The sequence below is a fragment of the Cynocephalus volans genome, chromosome 8 (genome assembly GCF_027409185.1).
Source record: "Cynocephalus volans isolate mCynVol1 chromosome 8, mCynVol1.pri, whole genome shotgun sequence".
Classification (NCBI taxonomy): Eukaryota; Metazoa; Chordata; class Mammalia; order Dermoptera; family Cynocephalidae; genus Cynocephalus; species Cynocephalus volans.
The window spans coordinates 109,515,213-109,526,873 of record NC_084467.1 but is presented as its reverse complement, the minus strand read 5'-3'; the positions used below and the strand labels follow the sequence as shown (position 1 = coordinate 109,526,873).

The 11,661-nt window shown below is 40.7% G+C and overlaps 1 protein-coding gene across 2 annotated transcripts in view; it reads left to right on the top strand.

Annotated features, from left to right (window-relative positions):
- Positions 1-2,740: 2,740 nt before the first annotated feature.
- The window catches only part of POGZ (pogo transposable element derived with ZNF domain), a 48,134-nt gene continuing 39,213 nt past the window's right edge, over positions 2,741-11,661 (top strand). For both annotated transcript variants that reach the window (XM_063105381.1, XM_063105380.1), the window contains exon 1: positions 2,741-2,983. The gene's annotated coding sequence lies outside the window, so the exon portion shown is untranslated. The remainder of the gene's footprint in view (positions 2,984-11,661) is intronic.

The window sequence follows — 11,661 nt, the reverse complement described above, 5'->3', positions numbered from 1 at the left end:
CCTGGTACAAACCACTATCATGTCTCACCTGGATCATTGCAATAACCTCCTAACTGGTCTCCCTGCATCTGCCCTTGCCCCTGCCAGTTATTCTCCACAAGCAGCCAGAGTGATCCTTCAAAAATGTTAGTCAGGTCATGTCACTTGTTGGCTCAAAACTCTTTAGTGGCTTTGCTTCCGATATGAGTTAAACCTGAACTTTGCTTCATTTTCTTCAGGTCTTTGCCCAAATGTCACCTTAATGATGAGGCCTTCTCCAACTACCACACATAAAATAGCAAATTCCCCACCCCCACCCCTGCATCACACTCCCAGCTCCCCCTATCCTGCCCTTTTCCCCCTCCATAGCACCTATCACCATGTCACATATTATATATTTATTTATATAACACGTGGCAGCTTGCATTTTCCAAGATGGCCACAAGAAGACTTCCCATTCCACATACTTTTCTTACAATGTGATGTTTCCACTACTCCCTTTGAGAGGTGAATGGTGGTGGGGAGAGTGTCTACGTTCACCACCTCGTTTGAATATAGGTGGGCCTGTAACTGTGGTGGAAGTAATGCAACATGACCTCTGAATCTAAGTCACAAAAAGCCATACAACCTCTGCCAGGTCTTCATGGGGCACTCACTTTTGGAGCTCAGCCGCTATTACATGAGGAAGCTCAGGCCACATGGAGAGGCCACTTGTAAACATTCTGTCCAACAGTCCCAGCCGTGGTCCAAGACCACAGTCAACATGAACTTCCAGATATGTAAGGAAGCTTTTGAGATTACTTCAGCTCCAGACACTGCATAACAGACTCCAAGTGAGAACTATTTAGTGAAGCCTAATCACCTCCCTAAACCATGAGAAATTATAGTAAAATTGTTATTTTAAGCCACTAAGTTTTGGGGCTGTTTGTTATTTAACAATAGCTAATGCAACAATTTACATGTGAATTTTATGTCTCTTCTCCACTAAAGTAAATTCCACCAGTTCAGGGATCCTGTTTGTTTTCTTTGTTACTGTACTCCCAACACCTAAAACAATGCCCAGCACATGACAAGTACTCAACAAATATTTGTTGAATGAATGAATGGGCACATGATGCATCTTCAGTATGGTGTGCTAATGGTTACTGGTCAACAGTACATGGTACAGTCTGCAAGACTAGACCTTGTTGACTGAGAACATAAATTGGCACATAGAGCATGGGAAAATATGTTGGAATACTAGATTTCATAGGTAAAAAACATGTAACATATGTAATGTATATATAATATATATAATGAATTATAGTAATTACTTCAGGACAGCATAAAGTAGGATTAGCGTTTCATGTAGAATTTGTGTTTTGGTGATTGATTCCACAATCCCAACATGGGCTTTTCCAGATCAGGTCTTGGAAAGGCTTCAGAAGGATGAGTGATTCTTTCAACTCAAATAATAAAGTTCTTCCTAAGAATGACTAGTTGGAATCACTCACGTTTTTGGTATGACATGGGGTGAAAGTGGGTGGTGATAGTGTGTGTATGTGCACATGTACATGTGTGCTTAATTTTGAATGCCTACTTCCACTGCCTATTTTCATACTCTAGTGGTTTGAATGGGGTGTGTATAAACAGAAAGAATAAATAGGGTTCTGGATCTCCCCATTCTTGCACCAAGTATTTCGATTTGGCATTTTTATTTTAATTTTATTATCTTTTTGGCAGTTGGCTGGTGCAGGGATTCTAACCCTTTACCTTGGTGTTATGGCACCACACTCTAACCAATTGAACTAACCAGCCAGCCTTGATTTGGCATTTAGTTTGGAGCAGATATTTGTGTCTTGCTTAAAGAGCAAACATTCTCAGATATCCGAGGAAAATATTAAAAGTTTTATCATTTCAGGAGGCAAGGACAAAATTTCTTAGCCACCTGGAGAGGAGGTTAGTTTTTGTTTGAGGAAAAATAACAGGTGGATGGTCTTGAATGGACTAATCAATTTCTTTGGGCAAATCCATCTCAGCTTTGATTGGAGAAAAAGCATGTGGATGTGGAGTCTATAGTTTCTTAGAATTGGGGGTCTCTTCTGAGCCCCCAATACTCACATTGGTATCAAAGGAGTTTCCATCACAAGAATCACCTTGATATGCAATCGTGTGCGACTTCTTTCCAGAATCTAGGTGGGCTTGAGAGTAAAAATTGCTTTTAAAAGTTCTTCATTTAAACAAAGCCTTCGCCACAAGGCTACTTGGCCAAGTGTCTCTTGAGGAAGAGTGCCATTTTGCTCTTTGTTCCAGTGACAGTTGTTGGTGCCACTGGACCTCACCATCTGGCCTGTGGCATGAAGTTCCCCCCTTGATTAGCTGCAAGCCTTGAGTGGAAAGTGGGGGAGACTCCCAAAATTTCCTTGGAAATCTAGTTAAGTAAATTGGGAAATATTTTCTTTGGAAGTCCCATTTTTCTCACCAAAATTTAGATATTGCTTCTGAAGCTAATTATTCTTTTCTTCATTTAAAAAAAATGTTTTTCTTTATTTATTTATTTGCAGGCCCAGACAAACTTGACTAGAAAAGAAGGCCGGGCAGGGGTTAGGATGAGCCCATGACGTGCCTCCCGTTCCAACCAATTGAAAGGCCACGAAAGGGGGAGGGCGGAAGTGACGAGTCGTATCCCTCCGCGGGGCGAGAGGGTCGGTGGGGGGAGTCGGTGTCTCTCTCCCCCGCGCCAGCTCCCGTACACGGAGCCGCATTCCTTGGCCCCCCCACCCCCTCCCTCGGGGCCCCCCCGCCCCCCTCGGGAAAAAATCCACCCCAAATCACTCGAGCCCGAGGGAGGCTTCTTTTCGCCCTCGGGGAGAAGCGCTTCCAACGGTTCCCTCTTCTTCGGCTCCCCACAAGCCCCCGTCCCCTCCCCTGCTCCCACCCCCTTCTCCCGGCGCCGGGTGCAAGGTCCCTTTAAGGCGACGGCGCCTTCCTCGGGTCAGACTACCGGCGGCGACGACCACGGGAGGTGAGTGAGCGAGCGAGCCTTCTCTCTCCCCACCCCCTTCTCCTGGGGGTTCCGTTATCTTTTTACTCAGCGAGGTGTTCTGAGGCGAAACAATGAGAAAGGGGGATGGGACGGGTGCGCGCGGGGGTGGGGGCGGGGGGCCCGCGGCGCGCGCCCTCGCCCACCCGAGTGGCGGCGCGGTAGCTGTAGGGTGCGGTGGGCGAGCGCGCGTGTGTGTGCGTGCGCCCTGGGCTGCGGGCGCCGCGCGGCGGGCCGCCGGCGGAGGCCCCTGCCTGCCGGCTGCCCAGCCGCCCCCGCCCCCCGGCGCCCGCTGCGGCGCGCACGCGCGCACTCGCGCCCACACACCCCGACGTCCACACGCACGCCCGGCGCGAGGCGTCTCGGAGGAGTGGGCGGTGCGGGCGCGGGCCCGCTGTGGAAGAGGCGGGGGCGCGGGCGGTGGCGACGAGACAGCGGGGCGCGGCGGGAGGGGCTGGCGAAGCCGCGCGGGGAGGGGGAAGGGGAGGAGGGAGGGAGGGGTGGCGGCGGACGTCCCCCTGGGGGTGGGGGTTCTGGCCTTCCGTCGCCCCACCCCCGCCCGGGGAACGAGCGTAGCGCTCTTTTTGAGCGGGAGGAGGAAAATGAGTGATTGCTTAGTCGATCTGTTGTGTTATGTAATTCCCAACTCTGTCTAATAGTCCCTCCCAAGCGTTAGTGCACTGCAACTAGTTTATAAAGTCTCCTCCCTCGGCTTCCAAATTTATTTAGGGGTGGCGCTGTGATTTATAAAGTGGGGTGGGGGGAGAATATTTTTTGGTGATTATGTCCTGCCGCTGTGGGCGCCATGTTTATCCCAAGGACTATTTTCTCTAGATTCTTTGCACCTACTGGAAAGAAGTATTGTCATTGATCCACCTGCTTTTCTCCTTTCTGCGTGTTGTCCTGATTTCCTTTCTGGCCGGATATGGGATTCCCTCAAACTGTTAATAACGTTGGATCTTTCTCAGCTCACTTGTCTTAGACATTTCTGTGCTCAGAAAAGGTAGTGCCGAAGACTCTTCTAAGTCATTTGGCTCAATCTCATTTTCGAGATGGAAATGGGCATACAGTTGTACTATCACAGAACAACCATGTCTTGGTTGAGAGGGTAGCCCGTCTCTGCACTCTTTCAGACATCTTCCACCGTAGCTCAAAACTCCATAAAAATGGGGTTTTACTTTCAAAGGAATTCCCCCAACTAGATGAAAGGAAATGGAGGGGAAGCGAGGGCTGCTGGCGAACAACAATGAATTTCGAGACCCGTTGCTTTGGGTTTGGGAGCGTGGACTCTGAATTTGAACTACTTACCTAACAATCATTCTAACTTCGGAGTGCATTAAAAAGTACATTGGAAATCGTTAAACGTGCAGTTTTGGGGGCCTCATCTCCGAAGTTTCTTTGGATACAGTGGAGGGGCGTGTCATCTCTACATTTTTAATGGGTAATCCTTCAGCTAAGACTGATTAATGTAACCACTACGTTGAGAACATGAAGATGCTCAAAATATAATGTTAAATCGAATTAAATGGCATACTCTGCCCTTTATTTCCTTCCCTTTTCCTGAACTGTGTTGGTGGTGTATCTCAAACTAAAGAAGCTGACAGAGTAGACTCTTGAGATGAACAGGATTTTGTTTCCATTCCCATCTTGAACTAGTGGTATAATTTAGGAAAGCAGTTGTCAAAGTGAGGTCAGCTGACCCTTGGGAGTCCCCTCAAACCCTTTCAGGTGAGCCTTAAGGTCATAACTATTTTCAAAATAATACTAAGATGCTATTTTTTTTTTTTCACTGACATTTGCCCTGATCGTCCAAAAGTAATGCTGTGTAAAACTACTGGTGGTGCTTTAGCATATAGCAAGGCAGTGGCACCAAACTCTACTGTACTTAACTTGCAGATGTTCTTGACTAAGCAATACAAGTTAGTAATATTAAATCTCAGCTTTTGAGTAAATGTCTAATTTTTAAGAATCTGTGATGAAATGAGAAGCATGCATAAAGCATTTGTTGCCTACCAATGTATCATTGTCATGAGGAAAAGCATTTGTGAGAATGAGTTGTGAGTTGCTTGTTTCATGGAATGGCGTTTTTACTTGAAAGAACAACTGACAGACTAGTTTTTCACATGTGTATTTGGTGGATGTTTTCTTGAAAAAGAATGAAGTGAGCCTGTCACTTCTAGCAAAACAACTGATGGTATTTGTTACCAATGATAAAATTTGAGTGAAAATTAGAATTTTTAAAAAGTTGACAGTTCAAGTTTGACAATTTCCATACTTAAAAGTCTTTCTTATAATATCAGTGGTTAATAACTGATTTATTTCCAATATTGTAAAATGAAATATGTCATTTGGAAGATGGGCATAACTCAGTAAATCTATTTTCCAAATGCCCAATGCATGATGTTGCAAAATCACAAATGGTAAAATATCCTTTCAAAATATAAGATATACCAATGGATTTTAATGTAACAAAGGACAAAAAGTTTATTGATATGGTTTCATATTCTAAGATGCAACTATCCTTTAAGAAACCACCACTTGTTGAGTTTTAGTATTTATCAATATCCACAGTTATCAGGAAAGGTTATTAAAATACTTCTCCCTTTTTCCTTCTGTCCATCTGTGCAAGGCCAGATTTTCGTTATATACTTAACTAAAACAACATATAGCAACAGACTGAATGCAGAAACAGCTATGAGAATCCAACTGTCTTTTCTCTTTTTTTTTTCTTGGTGGCTGGCCTGTATGGGGATTTGAACCCATGACTTTAGGGTTATAAGCCTGAGTTCTAACCAACTGAGCTAACAGGCTAGCCTGCAACTATCTTCTGTTAAGCTAAACATAAAATAAATTTGCAAAAATGTAAAGCAATGTCACTTTAATTACTATTTTGGGGGAAATAGTAATTTTTTATTGAAAATGTTATTTATGTTAAAATGCAATGAGTTTTAAATGTATTAATAAATATTGAAAATTTTTCTCTTTTAATTTCTAATGTGGTAAATATCAAAAGGTATAACCCACATAAATAAAAGATCTTTGGGATCTTCAGTAGTTTTTTTTTTTTTTAATTTGGTGGCTGGCTGGTACACGGAATGAACCCTAGGCCTTGGTGTTATCAGTACCACATTCTAACCAGTTGAGCTAACTAACCAACCCTTTGGGTTCTCAGTAATTTTAAGACCAAAAAATTTGAGAATTTAAGAGACCAAAAAATTTGAGAATCATTGGGTCTTACGTTTTTGCTCTTGAGATCATGCAAATCTGCCTCCATTTGGGAACTTGTGGAGAATTTACAAATGTTAGTTGGAGTTAATAAGAGAAGAGGTAGTGACTTAGAAAAGCTTGGTTTGAATTCTGGTTGGGATATTTACTAACTGTAGCCTTGGGGAAGTTATTTAGACTCCCTAAACGTCTGTTTTAGCCTCATTCGTAAAATATAATACAGTTATATGTCGCTTAATCATGGGGATATGTTCTGAGAAATGCATCGTTAGGCGATTTTGTCATGCGAACATCATAGAGTGTTCTTACACAAACCTAAATGGTATACCCTACTACATACCTAGACTATATATACCCTATTGCTCTGACAACTGTTGTGTATGCCGTCTAGTGGTTGACTGAAACGTTGTTATGTGAGGCATGATTGTACTTGGAATATATAATTTAAAACACATTTCCAGATAATGTTTCAGTCTTTATTCTCCAGTTATGTCCCTTTAATTAATTTTTGTTGAAGGTGGAGATTCCTGATTTATTTTATTTTATTTATTTATTTATTTATTTATTTATTTATTTTTAATTTTATTTTTTTAAAAAAGATGACCAGTAAGGGGATCCTAACCCTTGACTTGGTGTTGTCAGCACCACGCTCAGCCAGTGAGCAAACTGGCCATCCCTATATGGGATCTGAACCCGGGGCCTTGGTGTTATCAGCACCGCACTCTCCCGAGTGAGCCACTGGCCGGCCCGGAGATTCCTGATTTAAATTACAACCCTAAAGCTGGTCGACGCCTTTGTTGTAATATCAATATGGTAAGACTTTGATAGACTCTTTGGTGCTCTGGTTTGTGGTATTAAGCCATAGTCCACAAAAACATATTTTTGGATACAAAATTTTCAGCTCCATTATAGTCTTATAGGACCATCGTTGTATATGCAATCTGTCTTTGATGGAAGTGTTGTTATCCTGTGTATGACTGCAACTAAGGGGAGGAGAAGGGAGAGAGACTAATCTGTGGCTAGGATTTAGCAGAGTTAAAATGAAATTGAGGGAGTAGAAATGGAATTTAGACAGCATACAACTGTCAGTGAAGAAAAGCTTTCCATGGTAGGTACTTTTCTTGGGAAAAGGACTCCTAAATATTGAACCCTTTTAAAACAGAGAACTTATTGCTTACTTTTTGTTTTAGTAAAGAGCACATAACTAATATTTGGGTGCTTCCTGATACAGTATTTGCTGCCAGATAAGTAGCAAATATTTTGAGTTTGGGAATATTAGGTTATTAAGGCTATTTAAAAACCCATCATGACTATTGTATGAGTACTACAACAGTTAGATGCTGTGAGGGACAAAATGGGCTATGAAAAAGACTGCATAATTAAAAGCTTATTATTACATATTTAACTATAATTAGTTAGTTGTGTTTATTTTTGTTTGTTTGTTTTTTTGGCAGCTGGCCAGTACGGGGATCCAAACCCATGACCTTAGGGTTGTAAGGCTGTGTTCTAACCAATTGAGCTAACTGGCCAGCCCTATAATTAGTTTTGTAGCCAGATTAAGTATTCAGCCCTTTAAGTTTTCTGGAATTAATCCTTTTTAAAGCCAGAAATTGAGGTAACTTGAAAATATAAATGCCAGTTGTTTTGAAGATTGTTTATTTTTCACCCTGGAACAAGAGTGAGTGTTATTCTTAAAATTGTTGCTTTTTTAAAAACATTTTTCCTGTTCCAAATGTTCTTTTTATCTTGACTTATGGACAGGTAGATACTAGCAGTGAATTGAAAATGTTGGGTACTGAATTCTTTATCCCTGGAATTTATTTTACATCTATGAAAGAAATCAGACAAATTAAAGAAATTTAAAGCTTTAAGAACCAAATATATACGGAGACTGGTGGTAGAAAGCAGAACTTTTCCCAAGTTTATTTGAAATGAAGATAAGTAAGCATTTACTGACCTTCAAGTAGACAGGTGTATCTGCAGGATTCCTTTTGCGGCTTTTAAATAGATTATTTGTGAAAGTTCTGTTTGTATCTCTCCTTTTCAATTATGTAGACGTTTGCCGGTTATATAGAACCGGAATATAGTGTAGACTACCATATTTGCCAGCATTTAAGATATAACCCCCTTACCCCTCTGAAAGGTATTTATCTGGTATTCCCATATTATGGCTAGAAGGATAAGTGCCAAAGACAAGAGACTATTGGTATTATTAATAGTCTCGTATGAGCTGCAGTGTTAAGTAAAGCCTACTGAGTGCACACAAATCATGTACCAGCACAATTACTACTGTAAAATATGGAAACCAACTAGGTTACCAAGATATCAAATAATAGACTTGTGGAAGAAGGTAATGTTTATTTCATCTCACAATACCTCTTTGGTAGCCTATGTAATCCACCTTAGATTCATTTCTTATTTCTTATTTAATTATTATCTTAAATCTTAAGAAACGGGTATGTACAAGCTACATGAAAATTGCTCCTAGAAATAGGAACATGTTAATAAAATTCAGCCAAGGGCCGGCCCGTGGCTCACTCGGGAGAGTGCGGTGCTAAGAACACCAAGGCCTCGGGTTCGGATCCCATATACGGATGGCCGGTTCGCTCACTGGCTGAGCATGGTGCTGACAACACCAAGTCAAGGGTTAAGATCCCCTTACCGGTCATCTTTTAAAAAAATAAATAAATAAAAAAATAAAATTCAGCCAACAAGGCTACCAGTTACCCAGTAAATGCTAAAAAGGTAATGATAGAATATAGCCACAAATATCACAGCTAATGTATGAGTAGGTAGCCCCCCCCAACCTTTTTTTTTTTTTTTTTTTGGTGGCTGGCTGGTGCAGGGATCCGAACCCCCTTGACCTTGGTGTTGTCAGCACCATGCTCCAACCAGTTGAGCTAACTCACTTTTTTTTTGTTTGTTTGTTTGTTTGTTTGTTTCCGTGACCGGCACTCAGCCAGTGAGTGCACTGGTCAGTCCTATATAGGATCCGAACCCGTGGCGGGAGCGTCGCCGCGCTGCCAGCGCAGCACTCTACCAAGTGCGCCACGGGCTCGGCCCTGAGCTAACTCACTTTTTGTTAAGAAAAGTAAAAAACGTGAAAAAATACTGCAGGGAACACCTGCAATGAACCCACCACTTAGACACAATAATTTTAGACATTTTGGCATGCGCCAACTATTAAAAAAAAAGATGTTGGCATATTGGTATCCATAAGAAAACACCAAACTACATAATTCCTGAACCACTTGAAGGTCACACTCATGACATTTCCACTAAATATTTCATTCATTTGCTCAGAATAAATACATTCTCTTACATAACTATGATATCATTATCCTTTCTAAGAAAAGTAAAAATAATTCCTGAATATTATTTAATCTATTTTCAAATGTTTCAATTGTCCCCCAAATGTCTTTTATAGTTTTTTTTATGAACCAGGATCCAATAAAGGTTAGCATATTGCATTTGTTTATGTCTCTTTACTTTCTTTTACTCTAGTATGATCTTTTAGTGTAAATGTGTGCATGTGTGAGTGTGTCTGACTTTGACATTTTAAAAGTAAACATTAGTTTTATAGAACGTTTTCTTCATTTTTCTGATTATTTCCTTATGGAATATCCCACCTTCTGAATTTATTTCATTTTTTTTTGGTGGTAGTACTTAATTTGTTTGTGTATTGCTGTATTTCGTATAAACTCAAAGTTAAATTTCAATGCTTGATTTGACTCCAGTTAAACATTATTGTTAGTACTACATTATAAGTAGTTTTTGTCTTTTCTTGTTTTTGTTTATGTTTTTACAAAAGAACAAGTCACAGACCAAACAGCTGATGACTAACATTTTTTTGTTTGTTTTTTAAAAGATGACCAGTAAGGGGGTCTTAACCCTTGACTTGGTGTTGTCAGCACCACGCTCCCCCAAGTGAGCTAACCGGCCATCCCTATATAGGGATCCAAACCCGTGGCCTTGGTGCTATCAGCACCACACTCTCCCAAGTGAGCCACGGGCCAGCCCTAACATTTGTTTTTATTAGTCAATAATTTTGACATTTTTCAATTCAAATTTATTACTATCATAACCTTTGGCTTTTGAGATACAGAGCTACTACTATAACTTTAAGTTCAAACATATCAATAAGACTTTGAGAACAAACACAGAAATAGGTTTGCATTGTCTTATTTTGGTTTACTGCTCTCTGAGAAAATGATTTGGAAGTGGAAGAAGCAAGAAGAGTTGGTGTATGTAGCAAAAACCCATACAGGAATTAGAAAGGAGCCACAGCTAGGAGAGTTTTAGAAATGGGGATTAGATAAAAAGACTTGGAAGTTATTTTCACAAGAATTATTCACCAGTCAGTACTGATAGTAACAAATAGGACTATGAAACCATAATTTTAGAACTATAAAAATATGATCCTCTAGTTTTATGAGGAGAAACTATACTTGGGCAAGAACAAGAGGGGCTCAAAAGTTATCAAATGAAAAAGAAGATAAAGTCAAGTTTTATAGGTAGGTGATTATAGGGTGAAGCAAACTGTATGTTTATAAAAATGATTTTACTGTGCAAGATGTAACCATCTGGACAACTCATAGGAACCTTGTTCTGCTCTGTTGCCAAGAGGATAAATGTTCTTAAAAGAAATGATAGTTCTTTATGCATAGAATGTGGGATGATTTTTAAAAATTTTCCCCTTCTTGAGAATATGTATTCAGTTTGATCAGAGTTTCTCAATCTTGGCACTGTTGACATTTTCAGCTCACTAATTCCCAGGCTGTCCTGTGTGTTGTAGGATATTTAGTAGCACCCCGACCACTACCCACCAAAGAAAGTGTCAGTAGCACCCCTCCTCACCCCTGCCCCAGTTATGACTACCAAAAATGTCTTTAGACATCGTCACATGTTCTCTGGGGGCAAAATTGATTCTGCTTGAGTACCACCAAGTTGGATAAAATCCACTAGCACGTATGAAGATTCACTAATGCTGTATTTTATGAACTAGATTTCCCTTTACATAAGCTATGTACAACTGTTGAATCCCTTCTACATATATATCAGGCATGGCCCAAGCTGTGCAGAGTATGTTGGAGAATACTGGAATATGATGAAATTTTTAGCTCTGTTGGATTTTTTTTTTTTTTTTTTTTTTTTTTTTTGGTGGCTGGCCAGTAACAGGGATCAATTCCTTGATCTTGGTGTTATCAACACCATGCTATAACCAACTGAGCTAACTGGCCATCTCTCTGTTGGAAATTTTAATGAAGGTAGAAATGAGCTCTTCATTTGAAAGTCAAGGTGTAAACTTTTTGCTGTGTCTAAATCTCCATGCAGCTCCCACCCCACCCGACCCCACCCCATGCCTTTGCCTAAAAAAGATCCTTATTAGTTGAGTAACTATAGGTAGGTTTTTGTTAGGAGTAGTTGAAAATTTT